We start from the raw sequence: 17,790 nt of genomic DNA on the forward strand, positions 1-17,790 counted from the left end.
TAGAGGGAGCCTTCAGGAAGAGGGGGAGACCAGGAGTCAGAGGACCTGAATTCTTCCGGCCTCTGCACTGTTGCTCTGGGTGTGTCCCCGTGCAATTCACTTAGGCTCTCTCACACAGGGATAACATAGAGATAATAGCACTGATCCAGCCTGTCTCCCAGGCTTATGCTGAAGCTCATGGGAAAGGATCTTGCAAAAGGAAAAGTATTATTCAGATGTAGTATGTTTATAATTTTTATTAAAGTCCTAACTGTTCTGTAAAACTACCAAGACAAAATTTTTATCTACCCAATCGTTTTTAAATAAGAAATTTTGACACAAAAAATAATCACTCTTACAATCCATATATATATGGTCCTATTTTACATAACTCAAAAAGGAAGAGACTGTATGAGCAGTGGTAAGATTGTACACTGCACACTTGTGTCTGTTTGATTAAAAGCAACCATTTCTGCTAATTTGATAAATTTTATCCAAGATCCTTTCAGATTTCTCTTTGTTTTCTACACTACCCTTCACCTAACCCAGTTTTATCAACTTAAAATATCCTCTTTTTAGAACAATCTGAATTCTCTTCTGATAAAATCCGGCAGTTTCAGCTTTGCCAATAGCCATCTACACCTAGATGACAGAGATTAACTTTATTTCACATCCACTGTTTCCTTCAGTTTTATCTCCCTCTTCCCTTGCAGCTCTCCCCTGGACTTCAAAGCAGCTTTGTGGTTTGTCTTGCAGAAAATCAATGGTTGGGAGATGAAAAGAGGCTCTTGATCTCCGCCTGCTGCAGGCCGTTCTAGTAGGCAGCGTCAGTGTGAGAGCCACAGCCATTCTTCCTTGCAGAGGAGGGAAGTCAATTGAATACATACACCCAAAACCCTTATAAGGGCAGAATGGTGCCCATTTTAAAAAGGTAGGATCACATTAAAACACAAAAATATTTACAAAAATAAGTAGATTATTGGAGTACTGGTGTTTAGAGTATAAATTTAGACTGTTATTGAATACGACCCTGATTTTTTTTAAAAGCTATGTCTGGACTTAGTTATGGAGTACAAATATATGTCATTTATCACCCTGTCTAGGCAACCAAGAAGTTATTTGGATTTAGTGGGCTTTAAGGATTATGATTAAGAAAGAACATTAATGAATGCATGTGAATAGGTATATATTTCTACATAGATAAGTAAAAGTATTGTTTTCCTGCCACAGATATGGCCACAGATAATGGCCTTCCAAGGTCATTTCTTGAGCCAGTATTGGAAAAAGAGACCTAAAGAGCACATACATTCCCCAATGCTCTCTAATGAAAACTGCGCTTTCCTTGGGACCCTTAGCATATGACTGTGCTTCAATGATAACCTCTTATTATGTCTCCGTGATGTAGCTAAGGGAGTCTGTCAGGTAGTAAAGTTTTGGTAGTCTTTTATGGTATTAGAAACAGGCACCTAAAAATCGCTGCCAATCACTATTCTCTCCACCAAGCTCCCAAATGAAATTTACACACCAGGGATAACAACGTGTATAAAATAAAGCACCAATCTTTGGCTAGGCCAGTGACCATTACTACCCAATTCAGAGCTTTTGTAAACCTGAGTTAAAGCCCATAGCTTAGACTCAAGGCCAGAGGATTATCTTCTGTGCTCGGAGGCGGAATCTAAATCTTGGAATCCCATTTTCTAGTTTGTCACATGGTATGGAAACTAAAACAAAAGGCCAGTAAGCTTAGATAAAGAGATAAGAACAACAACAACAAAAGATGGCCAAGTAACTGAAGGAGACTTATTTCAGCTTGCAGTTGTACTATTTGCAATGGAAGTAAGGAAAGAGTGAACTTCTTAAGACACAGTAGCCCTGCTGCATTAGTCAGGGTTCTCCAGAGAAACAGTCTTAGATAGATTAGACAGAGATAGATAGATAGAGATAGATTGAAATATTATTCATTATAAGGAACAGTTCACACAATTTTGGAAGCTGGCAAGTCCCAAGATCTGCAGGGTGAGTTGGCAAGCTGGAGACCCAGGACAGCCAGCGATGTAGTTCTAGTCCAAAGACCAGAAGTTCAAGACCCAGAAAAAGTCAGTTCAAGTCCAAAGGCAGGAAAAGGCCAATGTCCCAGGAAGGCCTCAAGCAGGAAGAATTCTCTCTTACTTGGGGGAGGGTCAGCCTTTTGTTCTATTCAGGCCTTCAACTGATTGGATGAGGTCCCCCAAGTTAGGGAGAGCCATCTGCTTTGCTCAGTCTGCCACTTTAAATGTTAATTTCATCCAAAAACATACTTACAGGTACACCCAGGTTAGTGTTTCACCAAATAGTTGGGCACCCTGTGGCCTGGTCAAACTGACACATAAAGTTAACCATTACACCTAGCCATCAGAAAGTGTGGCTCAAAAAATGTTCTAGAACCAGACCAATCAGATTAACATTCCTTCCTTTTGTGTGGAGAAACAGGGAAAGGGAACAGGCAACATGTGCGTGGGGGTCCTCTTCCCTACATGAATGTACAACTCCCCTTTCTAGATTTGAGGGCAAGATAAGTAGCATTTTCGTTTTGTTATTTCCGATAGAAACTAGTCCATTGTCGGCACAGAAGTGGGCTTCAGTGAGCATTTACTGAATGAATGAAGAGAATCACTGTCCACAACATAAAAGCATCAATCAACAATGACTGACTGACTAAGTACCGGATATGTGCCTGGATGCTGGGATATGCAGTGGGTGATATTAAAGAGGTAGGCATGGTCCCTGTTGTAAGGGTTGGCACATCCAAAGGAATTTAAAAAGGGAGCAGTGACATACCCTTGTGGCACAGGCTACAGTTGTTCTGTGTGCTCAGCAAAGCTGGGCCAGATTCTTCCCTGTGAGCCAGCGCTGTCCCTAATGAGACCACCTCTCAAGGTGGGGTTCTTATGCTTTGAACTTAGGCATTTTGTCAGTTGCTGAATGTGTGACCTTGAACAAGTTGCTCTGCCTCCTTCAGCCTCAGTTTCCTTATCTGTTAAACAGGATCGATCCACGCCTGCTTTACAGGCTTGGTGTGAGGAGTAAAGACAAAAATGATTATAAGGCACACAGTCCTTAGCACATAGAGCAAATAAAAATAGAGGTATCTATTTTTATACTTTTTATTGTTAACCTACCAGAGGAGAGCTTTTCACCTCATCATTAGTTCACCCTTAAAAGCATAATTTCATGATGTCTCTATGCTTGAGGTCTTTTTCCATTCATTGTGTGAGAATTCACTAGCCAAGACAGAAGAAGTGTTCGGGTTTGCAGTGGACACGATGAGGGTCGGAGAAGAAGGAGGAAATAGGGCCCTTACTTTTAGAAGCTTACGCTCAAAGGAGGGCCAGCGGGAGGGCTGCTTGAGTGTTAAACAGCCATGAGCTGGGTGCTGTGGAATTCAGTGCAATTCTTACTGATCTTTGAGGAAACAGTCCCTGTTTGCTGGAGTTACTGGCCTGGCGTCCCGAGAGCCATCAGGCATCTGCCTGCTGGAAGAAATACACAGCAGTGGCCAGGCGCTGCTGCTATCGCACTGCGCCTTTACAGAATATCTACCCTGCAACCGTGGGGGGCTGTCCGGTTCTGCCTTGATAAGCTTTCCCACTAGCTCTGACTTCCTAATTTCAAAGATCCTCTTTTGAGTCAGTTGTGTGGAGCGGCAAGCTGAAATTCCCTTTTAGCCGCTGCCTGTTGCCAACATGTTCTCTTGCATTTGTCTTTAATGTGCATTCACTTCCTAAAAGCACAGCGAGTTAATTCTGCCGCAGATGGAGATGGCACGTCTTCCGGGGCACCTCGGTGGGGGAGTTATATCTTGATGCTCGGATTAGCACATGATTCTGATGCTACTGAACACGTAAGTGCCATGATGCATCTTTCCTCTGCTGCTTAATTATTGATATTAGTTAATAAGTTAGTATTTTGACTATCTGAGAACTCGTGGGCTCAGGTAAGAGGGAAGAAATTTTAATTCTCTACATTGTTGCTCCCTTTCTGTTTCTGTTCTAGAAGCAGTCTAATTGCTTCATCTAAAACACACACACACACACACACACACACACACACACACATAATAATTCCTTGGAACAAATTTTCTCTTGGGCCTTTTAAGTTTAAAAACTACCTTAAATGATTGGAGCAGAGCTGCCAGGTATGACTGCAAAGCCTGCGTACCCTGCAAGCCCAGATGGAAACACATACATAGACCACAATAACAATAGTTTCCCCTGGAGGTGTGCAATACAGCAGCAGCCCTGATTTGGGAGAAAATAAATATTTTATCATATTATAAAAAAAAATCTTAAATGGGTCTCTTATTACAAACACTCATACTAAATGAAATTGGAGCTAAAATTTAGCAGGTTAACTGTTTTTTTACTGTTGCTCTATATTCTTTCCTTAAGGAAAATTACTGGCTGATCCTATAGGAATTTCTTCCCTAAGAATACTTTGTTATGTTTAAATGCATTGGTAATGGTTAGAAGAGGAGTGACTGCACATTTTGGGCTGACAGGTTGCTCTAATGCAGCGTGCAGAACAGCATGAGACACTGCAACAGAGTGTGGGCATGAGACTCATTAGAGGGACCCTGACTTTTCCCTTCCTGGCTGTGCGACATGGGACATTTAATTTAACCTTGTGCTGAGCCTCAGTTTCTATATTTGTAAAGCGGGTTTAATAATCATGTGTGCTTCACGGTTATAGTGAAGATAAATACAATACGGTATGTGAAGCACTTTACTAAAGTGCCTGGCACACAGGACAGACTCAATATATGGGGCAGCTGTTACTCTTAATGTTAGAAGACACCACGTGCCCATGCTGGTGTCTGCTTTTTCTAAATTCTCATGCAGTGGTGAAACTGGGCAAGCAAGATACATTTTTTGACTAATAGAAGTAGCTTCCCTTATTCTTGGTGTCTACAGGCCCAGAAAAGGCTAGAAATACAACAAAAAGGGAGTAGCTGCCAGCAATGCCTTCCAGGAATTAGAAGACGGCCATGCATCAAAGTGCAGCAAGAATGCAGAAAGCAGCCTGGACTCGTTGGGGTGGCAGGGAGACGGTGTTGCTGAAACCTAGTGAGGAGTAGTTTTACTCTGATGGGTAGAAGAGCAGGGCCACTGCCAGCAGAGGAAAATGAATGCCCAGCAGATGAGGGGAGGTGGGGAAAGTGTGAGGGGGCAAATGGCCTGCCCCGAATACTTCCCAGGCCTGTGTAAGGATGCAGACAGAGGCCCTTCCGAACTGTGTGTACAGGGGATTTCTGGATTGGAGGCAGGGACGGGTTAAGGGCACAAGGTCAAGTTATGCCCGTCCCTCTGGGAGGGGAACTTGGGGCGAGGGGCTGCGAGAGAGCTGGACTAAAGTGTAGAGCAGGACCCGGAGCAGAGGCCATTGATGAATTCTGAACAGCAGCCTGATCTGATCAGTTGTAAATGTTAGGCACTCTCCCTTATAGCAGAGAAGAGGGTTGATTGGAGGAACGATGGGGTGGGGGTGGAGGGCGGAAAGGTGATCCAGTGAGGCTTCTGTCCATGTGGGGGCAGAGGGAGGAGGAGGAGATGGGGAGTTGGCTGGAGACCAAGTGTCTGAACAAAAGGAGGCCCAAGGGGCATGGACATTGAAGATTAGAGACAGAAGAAACTAAGGACATAGAGTCAACAGAACTTAGTGATTTTAAAAAAGTGTGTCTGTGTTTGGGTGAGGGGACAGAAAGGAAGAAAGGGAAGTCCAGGCTGGCTTCCTGGTTTTAGGCTTCACCAACAAGCTGTGCTGATGGAGACAGTGGCACGAGGGGAAGAATGGGTTCAGCTGTGGTGCTGAACTGCCTGGTGACAACCCAAATGGAGGCACAAGAAGGAAGCTGGATAAATGAGCCAAGGGCTGGGGCAGCATCTGGCAGGACGCTTCAGCACACTGGCAGTGGTGGAAGCTATGGGTGTGGGTGAAATTGACCCTGGGAGATGTTAGTCAGACAGGAAAGCTGAGGGTGGGACCCCGAAAAACACCTAATGAAGGACCGGCTAAGGAAGAGATCAGCATAACAAGAGCGTGGAGTTTAGTTGAAGAAAGGAATGTTAGATGTGTCAAATGCTGTTGAAAGGTAAGTCATATAAGGAATTTTAAAAGTCACTTTAATCCATTTAAATGTCCCCTCCTCGCTGAGACCTTCCTTAATCATTCTATTGAAGAACATCCCTCTCCCATTCTCTTTCAAACACTTACCCCAATTTGTAATTGCATCTCTATTTGCAGATTAATTTGTTAAAAGTTGTCCCTTCAACTAGACTACACACTGAAGAGAGCAGGGCCCTGCCTGTCTCTTTCTGTATCCTCAGTAGGTGCTCAGTAAATGTCTAGTGATGTGGCTGAGTGTAATTTCAGTGGCTAGAAAGCTGGTTCCATTTAAGCGAGCCCCACCCACCCCTACCCCGGGAATAATGCTGGTCAGCCAGTCATACATAAGATGTGTGCAAGTTTCAAGTTCCTAAGTTAAATCCTAATTGCCAGAATGCAGGCAAGTAATGTCTGCTTTAAAAGCAAAACATGGGAGGATCAGCATTTTCTCATCTTCTAAGATAGTATTGGAGTAGCCAGCTCAAACATAAACTGGGCCCTCTGCTAAGATCCACACACAGCTAGGCATATGCATTCCTGTTGACGGGCAGGAGCCGCCAGCAATACAGCCAGTGGGACGGGGATCCTGGGTAGGCCCAGTGCTAATCTAGAACAGGGATTCTCAAAATGTGGCCCTCATACCAGCAGCATCAGCATCACTGGGAGCTCATTAGATATGTAAAACCTTGGGTCCCGCCCCACACTTACTAAATCAGAAAGCCTGGGGTTGAAACCCAGAAGGGCTTAACACAGCCTTCAGCTGACACTAGTGAATGCTAACGTTTGCGAAGCACTCATCTAGAAGGTTGATCCTTCCACCTAGCCTCCCGGACTTTCCTCTGCCCTGCGTGAAAGAAGAGGCCACGGGCAGAAGAGAAGGAATATGTTCTCACAAGAGTATGCATGACCTTGCTTATGGCTGCCTCGGAGACAGAAGTGACAGAAGTGACACCGTGAGGGCTCTGGAAAGCACCGCAGCTCCTCAGCATCTTGTCGACATGGGGCTCGGGGGGGAAGGCAGCCCTCCTGGCCTGGCATCTGGGCTGTCGAGAAGAAGCCCAGAGCTGTGCAGAGCTGGGGAGGGGCACAGCCACCCTCAGGTGGCTTCCCAGGAGCCCCAGAACAGAGGAGCGTCAGAGGGCTGCTCTGAGGTCACACGAGACCCCACTGGGGAGTATCCAAAACTGGGTGAGAGTTTCTGGACCATGCAGCTGGGGGGAGGCCTGTGATAGCCAGGCTATTACCGTTCATCTAATCCTGTTAGAGTCGGGAGGCCCTGGGAGGCCTGAGTTACAGGAGGAGCGGAAATTCATCTTTAGCGTAGGGTTTAGCACATAGAAAACTTCGATGCCTTCACCTCTCTCTGATGACTCTGTGGTATAAACACCAAGCAGGGGCAAATCTTGGCCTGGATTTAAAAGCACAAGGGGGGCTATCCTTCCCCCTTCGCCCCACCCCCAGCACACACACGTGCGCACACACACGGGTCTGCACGGCACATTGCAGTGGGTAATTACTGAGGGCTTCCTGGCCAACAATGAAAGCCTGCTTGCCCGAGCATCAGTCATATCCACAGACTTCCCTGACAATTACCCCACAGCTTCAGCCCCAGTAAAATAAATGAGCCATTCAAAGGTTTCTGGAAGCTTCAGTCCTGGCAATGCCTCCTCAGATACAGTGGTTTGGCAATCTGGGGTCTCTGTGGGCTCTCACAAAAAGGGTATCGCATTTCTGACCACTTTCCCTGTGGTTGGACTTCTTCCTCCTCCTTTGAAGTTCACAGTTTCTGAAATGTTGGCGTCTCTCTTTTCTTTCCTACTTGTTTACTGTCTTGTAACTTGAAGGCAAGGAAGCCCAAGTCATGGAAATTGTTAATTGCACCCTTAAGTTTAGTTGAACAAAAGCATTGGTGAGGGCTTTGGCTGGAGCTGCCGGAAAGTTCAAGGCCTGTTTATTTGGCTGAGCATGACTGGAGCCCACACTAACCATCTTCTCATCTTAGGGAGCTGCTTCCTGCCCAGGATGCCAGCTTAACACTCACACTGTTAGTTTTTAAGCTACTGAGTATCTGAGCATTTCATTCTCCAGAAAGCTTTTTTTTTTTTTTTTTTTAAGAAAATTAACTGTGGTGGAGGGGAGGGCAGTTTCATGTGTTATATTAATTCACCCCAGACACCATCAGCTTGAAAGTGAAATCTCCGGGCCTTAGTCAGCACTGGTTCCCGGTGAGTATATCGCTTCCCTCAGGGCATCAAGAGATCAGACCCCGAGAGACAAGGATACTAAAATTCCTGTCAGTGGCTACATGCCCACTATTTCTTGTCCCCTGTGGCTTTGTGCCACTGGGTCCTGTAATACAAACCTCGCCTTGCTTGTTATCTTTCCTTACCAACTGACAACTGAATTTCCTACCCCATGTAGAAGGAAAGTCAAAGAGCCTAGTCCCCAAGGCACTCTGCCTCAAGAACCTACCTCACTGTAGGCAGCCCTTGCAACTGCCCACCTGCCGGAGAACCCAAAGCAAAAAATCTCCTTCCTGTCATCTGCCTTTCATTTTGATGGGAGTGGGGTGGGGGGTACTTCTTAATGCTAGAAAAGTGACCAAATAAAATGGAGCCAGAGGGCGAAAGTAAGTGAACCCTGACATCACAAACTCCACAGTGAACTCCTGAAGACCCCAGAGTTGTAGGAGGCAGCGAAGGCCGCCCTGACGGGTGCAGCTGCACCACATGTCACGGAGACTCAGCAGAGCCCAGCGCCCCAGTGAGGGGCTGGCCGGGTGTGTGTGATCTCCGAGGCCCTGTCAGGACAGACTGCTTAGTTCTGCGGTGGAAACGTCTCTAAACTGAGATCAGGTGTCTCATGTCAAGGCCAAAACAGAGTTAGTATCAATGGCTTCTTTGGTGTTCTGGAAAGGGACGGCTGTTGGCATGGCTCCCCCGTCTCCCTTTGTGAGGGACGTTGCTCCATCCTCCTGTTCCCTTCCTTCCTCCCCTCGTGCTGTGTGATCGGCAAACTGAACAGTATCATCCGTTTCACTTTGAACAAGCGCGCTTATCCTCCCGTGTCGATGTCGCTGACATTTGATTCTGAGGTGTTATTATAGATGATAAACAACTTGACCTTCTACAGGGCACCTAAGAAGAAAGGACACTGAGAATAAGGCTCATTGTTGACAGAGGCAGCCTATTCACCAGGATTCTTTTCTTTCCTTACAAATGGCCTTGCTAATCTGGCAGAGTGAAGTGATTGGGGGGAAGGGAGGAGCGTACCTTAGAGTTTGAGGGACCTCATTTAAATTGGCTAATGTGGTGCCCCTGAGTTGAGAGGTTTTCTGGCCTGATGTCAGCAGTGGTAATGATAACTAATGGGATGGGTTCCTATTCCAGGTTTCTCTTCCTCGTCAGTCCTACTCATATTTTGCTCATTCATGATCTCCTGTAACCTAGCAGTGAGATATACGGCGTCCTTTGCTTTCAGAATAATAGTGGAAATAGTTATCAAGTAATGGATATTTCCAGTTACGGCTTCCCTTGCCCCATTTTGTGGAAACCAGTCTGAACCTCTCCCTGGGACAGAAAGATTGACCTCATAAATAAAGAAGTGAGCCCTGAGCCCAGAAGACAGGATGATTCCTACCCTTAAAACTAACTGACAAAGAAGCCTTGTAAAGTCACAGGAAGGACCTGGGCTCCAGAGTTAGCCAGATTGGGCTTCAATTCCCAGCTCCACAACTTACTGACTCTGTGACGTTGGACAAGTCACTTGACCTCTTTGAAAGTCAGTTTCTTCCTCCATCAAATAGAGGCAATAATACCCATCTTGTGAGGACTTAATAATCTAATTTAGGCTAAATTCCAGACACTCTCTCACCACCCATTGCACTTCCTAGACCTTAATTCAGTTCTATTCTACTGTCTTCTCGTTTTCATATTTTAAACTCAGTTTTGCCAGTGAGCACTGAACTCAGGCAGGACAATTATGTGCTTGGAAACATTTCCCACAAAACCCCCCGGGTTAAAAGAGAGCAGGGCTCAAGATCCTCGTTCCTTTCCATTTCCTGTCAGCTGACTCCTGAATGTATATTTCCAAACCAGACCTAACCTCTAAATGCCGACTCAGTCCATCCACAGTCTCTTTGACATCTCAATTGGATGTCTAATCGGCATCTTAAACTTAAAAATCCAATAAAGAAACTTTTCCCTCTTTTTTTTATTGAAGTATTGTTGATTTACACTGTTGTACTACTTACTGATGTACAGCATAGTGATTCAGTCATACACATATATATTCTTTTCAATGTTCTTTTTCATTATTAAATATACAAGATATTTAATAGAGTTCCCTCTGCTATACAGTAGGTCCTTATTGTTTATCTGTTTTATATATAGTAGTGTATATCTGCTAATCCCAAACTCCCAGTTTATCCCTCCCCATCCCCTTCCCCCCCCGCCAGTAACCATAAGTTTCTTTTCTATGTCTGTGAGTCTCTCTGTTTTGCTTTTCCATGCTCCTCCTACTGTCTTCCCCACCTCACCTTTATCCTTCCACTGCTCAGGCCCCAGATCTTGGATTTCTTCTGGATGCCTCTCCTTCTCTCACATTTCACATGCAGTCCATCAGCAGTTTCTGCTGGCTCTACCCTCATAATATTCCAGAATCTGACAACCTCTCACGCCTTCACTGCCATCTTCCTAATTGAAGCCACCATCATCCCCTCACTGGATTATTGCCTTCTAACAGATCTCCCGGCTTCACTACTCAGCAGTCTATTCCCAAAAACCACAATTAGAGAACTCCTTTTCAGGTCTGAGTCACACCATGGTGCTCTAGATGGCTTCCCATCTCATTCATGGTGAAAGCTCGAAGTCATTACACATAGCCCTCCGTGTCCTACTTGAGGTGGTCCCTCAGTGTGTCTCATTCTGCTCCAGCTGATAACTGCGTCCCAGCATTTTCTCCAAACTCGCCAGGGACACACCCATCTTGGGACCCTTGCCTTCACTATTCCATCTGCCTGAAATATTTTCACCAAATATCTGCATGCCTCACTCCTTCACCTCCTTTAAGTCTTTACTCAAATACCACATTCTCAATCAGACCTTCCATTCCCACTCTATTTGAAATTGTAACCCCAACCCCATTTCTGGAGCCCCTTCCATATCTTTCCCAGCTTTATTTTTTTTTCCATAGCCCTCATCACCATGTAAAGACAATCATTTAAATTATTGTTTCCTCTCATTAGAATATCTCCATGAAGGATATTTTGTTTAATCCTATGTCCCCATCACATATTAGGTGTTCAGTATAAAATATTTAAACCCATTATTTGGAGAATGAAATCCCTGGCATTTCTTTCTTCCTTACTCCATATACCTTTTTCTTGTCCCACTCTGTACTTCCCCACTAGACTTTTGCTTCAGACCAAAATGGAATAACAGGGACTGATTTACTCTTACATCTTGTAATAGGTTGAATTATGTCCACCCAAAGATATCAAGCCCTAATCCCTGGACTAGTAGATGTTACCATACTTGGAAAAAAAAGGGAATTTACAGATGTATAAATTGAGGATTTTAAGGTGAAGCAATTATCCTGGATTATCTGGGTGGGACTTAAATGTCACAAATGTCCTTAAAAGAGAGAAGCAAAGGAAGTTAACACAGGTACACAGAGAAAAGGTGATATGAAGACACAGGCAGAGAAGGAGGTGATGCAGCCACATTCTAGGAACGCCAGGACAGCCACCAGAAGCTGGAAAAGGAGTCTTCACTAGAACGTTCTGAAGAAGTGTACTGTGACACCTTGATTTCAGATTTCTGGCCTCCAGAACTGTGAGAGAGTAAATTGCTGTTGTTTTCAGTTGTCTGAAGCCACCCTGTTGGGGGTAATTTTTTACAGCAGCCCTAGGAAACTAATACACACCTCAAACAACTGAAGAACTGGAAAAAACATGTGAAAAAATGATTTTCAGATATTGGTCAACAGACAATACAAGACATTGATCACAGAGAGAAGGCCAACAACTGGCCCAGCTCCCTACCTAGAGAGTTCCCGACCTGCAACATGGAGAGAAGCAGCTCTCAGAGGCAGTGGTCTCCCTGAGTTGAGGAGATAGAATTGAGAATCTGGGGACCCCAAGAGGAGTAAATTCACAAGGCAGAAAAGAAGAAAGGAGAGAGCTGCACACACAGAAAACCTGCAGAGTTCTGCCTGGAGTCTGCAGCCGAGTATTGTTCGGCACAGACTGACGAGAAAAAATACCAGAGGCCAGAAAAAAAAACCATCAGAAAGAAACAGGTGGAAAACTTCTAGAGCTCATAAGGGCTGCAGACAGTTCATGTACCCATCAGCCAGGGGAAACCTCATAACACAGGGGGCATCAGGCAGAGTACTAAGTTGTTACCTCAGTAATGGAGCAAAATTAACCCTAGATAAAAGGTTGCTCTGGAAGCTCCTATCAAGCTTGAAGGAAGCCTTTTAAGACCTCACTCTTATCTCATTTAACTTTATTTACCTCCTTAAAGGCCCTATCTCCAAGTGCAATCACATTGGGTCTTAGAGCTCTGACAAGAATTTGTGGCAGACACAATTCAGTCCTAACACATTGGTTTATTTGTGTGTGTGTGTGTGTGTGTGTTTGTAGTAAATATCTAAACCAATGTGAATCTGATCTACAGGCCTTGGAGAAATGGAACTTTTTAAATACAAAATTAATAATAGTTGTTTAATGTCATCAACTATCCAGGCCGTATTCAAATTTCCCTGATTCTCTTATTAATATTCTCTTAGTCTTTGTTTTATTTTATAGTTGATACATTCAAACTAGGATACAAACAAGTAAGGCCCATAAATCACATTTGGTTGATATGCTTTAAAGTCTCTTTTAATTTTGTTTTCTTTTTCTTTTCTTACAATTTATTGAGGAAATCAAGTCATTTGGGCTGTAATTTCCCACAATCTGGATTTTTCCGATTGCTTTCCCATGGAAAAACATATTTAACATGTTTCTCTATTCTCCTTATTTCCTGAAAACTGTTACTTTGCCTGGAGGCCTCAAGGAAATGGAATATTTAACTCCTAAAATAATTTCTTCTATAATTAAGTGTTCTCTTCATTGTTTATAGAGGGAGTGAGGGTCAAAGGTTATTTTCCAGGAGCCCCAGGGGCTCTGAGGGGGTGGAGGGCCGCTAAGGGGCTGCTCCAGCCTGTGCTGAGTGCACCACCCCAGCCCCACGGGACCAACACCCTGTGACCCTCTGTGTTGTATGCAGCTCTGCTTAGTGTGCACCTGGCAGAGAGCCACCATCTACAGGACAATCCAACCATAAGAATAGATTTGAAAACTGCAAATTCTACTGTCATCCCCTTGAAGCATGCCCTAGGAGCCCTTTATGAAAATGCATGCTGACACGAAGCATAAATGTAAAAGGAGCAATTCTTCTGGGACTGAATGAGACTTGAAAGAACTTCCAAGGATTATGGCAAGACCTTCAGGCATCCACGTGGCGGTCCTGATGCCAGTAGAGCTTCATTACAGTCACACGTTTATCCAAAGGGCAGTGAGATCCCTGTGAGATCCCTGCAGAGCATAGGAATCTTCAGGGAAAGGAAAGTGGAAAGCTCCAGGCACAACCAGAAGTTGTCAAATAAGACCATTACCTTGTCAAGTCATCAGCATGGTCAGATGCTTGATAATCAAAGTCTGCCCTGACGTGAATGCTGGACCCAGCACATGGCAATCATCTGACCCAACAGAATCTCAGAATCGATGTTTATATCAAAGAGATCTTTTCAGCCTCAAAACACCAAACTCAAACTGGAGAGCAAACTTTACTACATGAACACTGGACTAGTTTTGGACTCACAGGAAGTAGAAACCCAAACTGCCATTCTGTTTGCAGAGACCTCTCCTCCGTCCTACAGTTGTAGAGGAGATTCTAACTTCCTGGACCTAGAAATATTTGACATGCAGCCACAGACAGGCCTAAACGTCTAGTTAGACAGTAGCCCTCGTCTGCCTCGGGGATGTACGTATTCTGAAACACTCTGAAATGCTTTTCCATGAGTTCTAATTCATCTGACTCAGAAACTCAGCCAGAGGGGATCTTCACTACTAAAGCAAGGCCCAATTGCTAGAACACAGATAATGAGTACTGGTTTTGAAAACTTAGGGAGTTTGTCTCTCACTAGCAATGAAACTCCAGCAATGGATGATTTTCTTCTGGCCAACTTGATCTGGAATACGTTGGAGCCTCAGTTACGTAGGGACTCAGATATGTGCAGAACTACGTACAGTTTCCAGCATCTAAGAGCAGAGTCTACCTATGCAATGACATTTACCATTTTCCTTTAAAATTTAAAAACAGAGAACAGGGATAACAATATTATCTATGATGAATATAGTTGATTATGGTTGCTTTGATTCTTTGTACTTCATTGCCTTTTGCAGTTGTATATAAATGTGACTATATCAAAAAGTGTAAGATGCTAATCTACGCATATTTTAAAAGGTTTCCAGATGGAATAACTCTGGTATTCAATAACCTGGGCCTGAACATTTCTATCCACTTAGAGTAATGAAGCCATGAAGTCTTTAGTGAGAGTAATAAAAACTGTACAACACATGTTCATTTATTGTAGTTTTTTTGTATTATTTTATTTGATTAATAGATTTTTAAATGTAGAAGAGAATGAAACTCAAGGCACGTCTCAGGTTTTATTCCGAAACTGCACAAGTAAGAAGGAAAAACATAATCTGTCAGGCAGCCCTCCCCTGGGGACTCTGGTTAATGTTTCCAAGTTTTTCTGGAAACAATTACCTTCATTTCAGAAACACACTGGCTTTCTAGTCTATACCAGATCCCACCAGTTTATTTTGTTCATCAGCAACAGGTTATCAAAGAGGACAGATCTTCCTTCCAGCCCTCCAACCTGCTTTTCAGAGAATTAGAGCCAGATTATCTGCTTTATCTGGAAAGAAGCCTTTCCTGGTTATAGCAAAACCAGTTGTGTCCAAAGGTCTTGAATTTAGAGATAATTTAAGCTCTTAACAGAGGCTCTTTGAGAATAGTTTTCTCTCTGGAAGTTCATTAGAGAATGATTTTATTAATGATTTGCTCAACAGGCCACCATTTGTTCAAAAGGTCATAAAAGGTTTTTCTTACATTTTTTACATACAAAAAAATTAGATAAAACATAAATGTGTAATTAATAAATAATTATAAAAGAAATGCATAACATCTCTCAGGTCAAGCAACAGGACACCACTAGACCCCGGAAGTTTCCAGTATGTCCCTTCCCAAGCATAACATCCTCCCTCCCCACTATCCTGACTTTGTTATAATTACTTCCTTGATTTCCCTACCTTTATATTTGGGTATCCCTAATATCATAATTTAGTTGATTTAATTTTGAACTTCAAATAAATGCAATCACACAATATGTGTTATTTTGAATGTGTCTTTTTTGTACATTATAGTTACTCGTTGTTGCCTATAACTATAATGTATTTTCCTCATTGCTGTATAGTATTCCATTGTGTGACTATAGCACAACTCATTTATCCTTTCTACTTTTGTTGGTCATTTGGGTTGGTTCCATCATTGAGCAATTATGAACACTACTGCTCCAGACATTCTTGTATATATGATCTGGGGCATAAAATTCCCCAGGAGGGGAAATGCTAGGATGCACCAAAGATGTGTATGTTCACCTCTCCCAGAGAGTCCATCTTCCAAAGGGATTGTACCAGTTTACACTTCCACCAGCAGTGGATGAGAGCATCTTCGCCAACAGTGTTTTATAAGACTTTTCGACTTCAGACTTGGTTTGGCTAAAAGCTTTCACCTTAATTTTTAATGACACAGGATTCTGAAACTTAGTATGATATCCTCACTGTATACCCTCTCTGCACAGCCTAACAGAGAAAGCAGCTCCATTAGTAACCCCTTCCATGCAAGGTGGCAAAGTGGCCCAGTGTTTGGTTTTATTTAACGTGGTCCCAAGGCTCTTCACACTTTGGGACCTTCTCCTGCGCATGTGCTTCACTTTGTTCATATCTCTCTTAAGAGGTTGTCCTCAGAACTGAACATTATCTTTCCCTAATAATCCAGTGTGTGTGGAGAATCAGATTCAAGGAGAAATTATTCTGAAGCATCATAAAGATACGTCAAGATGCAGGCCACTTGCCAAGAGAGCAGAAGCAGAAGCAAGACTTGGCACCACTAGATTTTGTCTGCAAAGTGAATATGATTCTGATCACTTAACTATTAGGAAATTCTAGGTTTTCCCTTCCTCTTAGATGAACTGAAAAGTAATGGAACCACTTGTGAAGGGAGCTTTGAATGTATTTCTGCAGCCTCAGAAGACTGACATCCTTTGTTGCTTTCGCTTAGTGAGGCTTTGCTCTCTCTGCCTCTTACCATCTGTGAGGAAGGGAAGAGGGGCATCCTTTCTGCCGCTGCTTGAAGACTTCAATCAGAGTACAGTTGTGGGTCTTCAGAAGGTTTTATATAAAATAATGCTGGTGAGATTCAGAAAAACACTTGAGAGTGAATGGAGAGCATTCATTCTGAAGCTGGAAATGCACTTCGAGAAATACATGTATTTCAAGTGTTCTAATATAAGGAAATGACTGCCATTTATTGAACACATTCAAATTGCTGGGGCACTATATTAATTCACATACATGGTCATATTTTACCTCCTCAACCATCTTAGGCCTGAGTCCTCTTTCCCCTTCCTGTTTCTCCTCACCTACTTCAGCCTGGACCCTGCCTACTCATGGTCCAGTGCTCACCTTTAAAGTCCTTTCCTCCAAGGAGCCTCCCCTGACACTCCAAGACCAGGTTGAATCGACCTCTCATGCATTTCTATTGAACCCTGAAATTCTCCATCTCAGAACTTCATATACCATGTCACTATCTCCTTTGTTATATCTGTATCTCTACCAGATTGTAATTTCCAAGATAATGGAGACTGTTACTATGTATAGTAGTAACTCACTACTATCTCAGTGTATGGTGTCCAGAATGGAGGCCAAATACATATTTATTTGTTTATACATATAAATATATATACATTTATTTATGCATATAAATATATATTTGTGTATAATGTGATTCTTTTTATTTTAGGGAGAAAGTAGGAAACTGAGGAAAAATTAGAGTCCTGGTCAGCCTGAACTCCCAAGGCTGTTTTCATCACCAGCAAAGGACCGTGTTTCCCAGTAAGTACCTTCTTCTCTGTAACAAGCTAGGCTCTAACCAGCTAGGCTCGGAGCTGGGTGCTTTACGCACTGTATGTTTCCCTCTTAACTCGCGCACTAACCCTGAGAGATAGGTCTTCCCCACTACATGTATTACAGATGATGAAACTGAGGCTCAAGGAATTTAATACCTTGCCCAGGAGTCAAGAGTTGAAATTCTTAGGCTGCCCCCTACTCACCTCCTTCCCCGTCTCACTTCTCTGAACAAACTAGCTGCACTAAATTTGGCTTTTGCAGAGGAGACCAGACTGCAAGAAGACAGAAGGTGCTTTGGAACTGTGGCTCAAATTCTTTCTTTTCATTTACTAATAACTCTTGGGTAAAATACATTAACAGAGCGATCTAATGTTATCTAATGATACATGAGAAAGGTGAATAGAACCACTGTGAGCAGCTCAGAA

At 43.4% G+C, this 17,790-nt stretch overlaps 1 protein-coding gene across 5 annotated transcripts in view; it reads left to right on the plus strand.

Moving 5' to 3' along the window:
• The window catches only part of TBCK (TBC1 domain containing kinase), a 197,058-nt gene extending 181,494 nt beyond the window's left edge, over positions 1 to 15,564 (plus strand). For 4 of the 5 annotated variants that reach the window (XR_012499465.1, XR_012499462.1, XR_012499466.1 and 1 more), the window contains exons 27-28: positions 736 to 910; positions 2,565 to 15,564. The gene's annotated coding sequence lies outside the window, so the exon portion shown is untranslated. The remainder of the gene's footprint in view (positions 1 to 735; positions 911 to 2,564) is intronic. The other variant, XR_012499463.1, reaches the window with a different exon arrangement.
• The last annotated feature ends 2,226 nt before the right edge of the window (positions 15,565 to 17,790 follow it).

This window comes from Camelus bactrianus, chromosome 2 (genome assembly GCF_048773025.1).
Source record: "Camelus bactrianus isolate YW-2024 breed Bactrian camel chromosome 2, ASM4877302v1, whole genome shotgun sequence".
NCBI lineage: Eukaryota > Metazoa > Chordata > Mammalia > Artiodactyla > Camelidae > Camelus > Camelus bactrianus.